Source organism: Suricata suricatta, chromosome 5 (genome assembly GCF_006229205.1).
Source record: "Suricata suricatta isolate VVHF042 chromosome 5, meerkat_22Aug2017_6uvM2_HiC, whole genome shotgun sequence".
Classification (NCBI taxonomy): Eukaryota; Metazoa; Chordata; class Mammalia; order Carnivora; family Herpestidae; genus Suricata; species Suricata suricatta.
In genome coordinates this window covers 120012332-120015842 of record NC_043704.1, presented here as the reverse complement: position 1 = coordinate 120015842, position 3511 = coordinate 120012332, and positions in this window count along the sequence as shown.

Sequence of the window (3511 nt, the reverse complement as noted above, 5' to 3'; positions counted from 1 at the left end):
ATGACCTCAGCAACCATACCCAAGTGGGCGGTCCCCATGTCGTATGAGCCAGAAAGTGCCGGGGGCAGAGTCTCCTTCCACGATGGCATCTGAAGGAAGTTCAAAAGGAAAGGGTCACATATGAACTGTTATTGCTCATAAAGGAAATAACTGTTACACAGAAGAGCTCCGGCTCCCTCCTCACCAGTTTTAGAAGATTCATTAAATGTAATTACTGTGATATTCACTATGTGAAAAACAGGAAGCTAGAGCTATTGTCTTAAAAGAAATACATCTACAATGGTGCAGTCACTTTGGAAAACAGTCTGGCAGGTATTCAAAGGTTTAAACATAGAGTTATCCTAAGATCCAGCAATTCCACTTCCAAGTATATTACCAAGATAATTAAAAATGTATTTCCAGGGACACCTGGGAGGCTCAGTTGGTTAAGCATCCAATTTCAGCTCAGGGCATGATCTCATAGTTCATGGGTTTGAGCCCCTCATCAGGCTGTGTGCTGACAGCTCAGAGCCTGGGGCCAGCTTCAGATTCTGTGTCTCCCTATCTCTCTGCACCTCCCCCACTCATGCTCTGTCTGTCTGTCTCTCTCAAAAATAAGAATAAAAAATATTTTTTAAAATGTATGTCCATGCTAAACCTTGTACACAAGCGTTCATGGTAGCATTATTCATGATAGCCAAAACGTGGACATAATCCAAATAGTCAATCAGTTGAGAATGGATAAACCAATGTGGTAGTTATATCCATACCATGGAATATTATTCAATTTTAAAAGGGAATGAAATATTGATATGCGCTACAACGCGAATAAACCTTGAAAACATTATGCTTAGTGAAAGAAACCAGACACAAAAGGCTACATATTGTATGATTCTATTTATATGAAAAGTCCAGATTAGGTAAAACCAGAAAGATGGAAAGTATATTAGTGGTTGCTGCAGGACAAGAGATAGGAGAATGGAAGTGACTGCTAACAAGTGTAGAGTTTCCTTTTGGGTGAGGAAAATGTTCTAGAATTAGATAATGGTGATGGTTGTATGACTATGAGAATATACTAAAAGCCACTAAATTATATACTCTAAATAGGTAAAGTTTATGGCACATAAATTATTCCCCAATAAAACTGCTGTAGGGGCTCAGTCAGTTAAGCATCCTACTCTTGATTTTGGCTCAGGTCACCATCTCTAAGTTCAAAGTTCATAAGCTCAAGCCTCCCGAAGGGTTCTATGCTGACAGCACAGCCCAATAGCCCTCCGGCGATCTATGCTCTCTCTCTCTCAAAATAAATAAAGACTTAAAAAAAAAAAAAAAGAAAAGAAAAAAACTGCTATAAAAAAAGAAAGATGGGCGCCTGAGTGGTTCAGTCAGTTAAGTGTTCGACTTCAGCTCAGGTTGTGATCTCACGGTTTTTGAGTTTGAGGCCAGAGTCAGGCTCTGTGCAGGCAGCTCAGAGCCTGGAACCTGTTTCAGATTCTGTGTCTCCCTCTCTCTCTGTCCCTCAACTGCTCATGTTCTGTCTTTCTGTGTCAAAAATAAACACTAAAAAATTTAAAAAAAGAAGAAGAAAGAAATGGTCTCCAAATGCTAATGAAAAGTTTGAGGGGAGTGTGGCTGGGTATCAATTTTTATTTCTACTTTTCTGTTTGTTTTTTCCAAAATATCCCCCCTCTACTGGACAGCGATTACTTTACTAAGTGGACAGATCTTGCTGGATTCAAATCCAAGTTCCTTCTGAATTAACTGGATAATCTTGGGTAGGTTACTTAATTATTCTACATTTCTGGCTCTCCATGAAAAATTGGGGTTATAATATTGCTCACCACAGGAGAGTTGTGAGAATTTAATAAGAGAATGCTATAAAGTGCTTAGATCAGACCATGGGATATTAGTAAGTGCTCAAAAAATACCAGCTACCATTTTTTTTTAGCTTTTTAATTTTTTCAAGAAATCTCTACACCCAATGTGGGGCTTGAATTTACCACCCAGAGACCAAGAGTCACATACACAAGGAAGCCTGGTGGCTCAGTCAGAAGAGCATGTGATTCTTCACCTTCGGGTTATGAGTTAGAGCCCCATGTTGGATGCAGAGATTAGTAGAAAAAAAAAATAAACTTTACCAAAAATAAAATAAAGTTTAGTGTCTTGAATACCTTCTAAAAAAATGTTACATACTCTACCAACTCAGCCAGCCATGCTCCTCCTGCCATTTCCATTATTAAGAATACAAGACAATAAAATAATACTGTTTTAGAGATAGTACTTATATAACACTGCTGTAGACGCTTTACATATTTTAATGTATTTAGTCCTTACAACTCCCTTGTAAGGTAGGACACTCTTCTGTCCATTTTACAGATGACTATTAACTGTGACACTTGCCAGTGACATGCAGTCTGCACAATTTCCTAGGAATTTAGGAACACATAAAGAGCATAGAGAGCTGAGGCAATCAGGGAGGACTTCATGAAGAAAGTGGCCATGGAAGGAAAGATGGGCCCTGGATAATCCCACAAAGCTGGGAACGGTGAGGGCCTTGCAGACAGAATGAAAGTTTCCCAACAAAGCTGTGGAAAATATTAACATTTGTACAATGTGGGTGATGAGTACAGATTTTGTGTTATGTTATTTTCTGTACCTTTGTGCACCTTAGAAAAATTAGTAATTAACAAAAATTAAAAATATTTAATTGCTGTGTGCTGGGGAATGAATACATTTTCTTTCCCTAAGTCTTTGATATATATAAGTAAATGATAGTTTTCTTTATTCTTTCTAAAATAAACCTTGGTTCTATTCTATTTGCCTGTTAAGCTATTACGCCTTGGAGGTTTTTTTCCCTATGGATCTCTTACTGCTAATTACAATTGCATATTCCATTGTAGGAATGTTCCGTAATTTATTTTTTCCTTCCCTACAGATCCCAATTTTCTGTTACAATTGTTATTTGTAAACACTGTACCCCGGTAAAAACCTTTCCTATGCACTGAGGTAGGTACCAGGAAGAGAAATCAAAGGGGGAAATGGAAATTTTCTGTAGTTCCCTCTCAATTGTGTTGTAAACCTAAAACTGCTATTTAAGAAAGAAATAGTCTTTAAAAAAAAAAAAAAGTCAGAGACGGATACGCTGGCGAACCAGGAATCCAGGCAGTTTCTCAACGTAGCCCAGGCCAGAGCGTGGGGTCCCAACAGCTTGCCTGCTGGCGGGTCCAGGCGGCACTTGGTGGAGCCTCCTAGCCCTGGGAGTAGGTGCAAAAGCCCAGTGACCTACTACCCTCGGGACAAGCTCTCTGCCCTGCCTAGTGGCCCTTCATTGAGAAAAAGCAAAAAAACCAAAAAACAAAAAAACCAAAAAAACCACCAAACCTTGGCGATCACGTGAAACAGGCGTGCCGGCCAGATGACGTCACGCAGCGCGGACCAATTGGAGCTTCTGTTTATGTCGGGGGTTATCGGAATATCAGAGCCCCCGCGCGCAGCGTCGCCCCGCCGCCGCCGCCGCCGCCGCCGCCGCCGC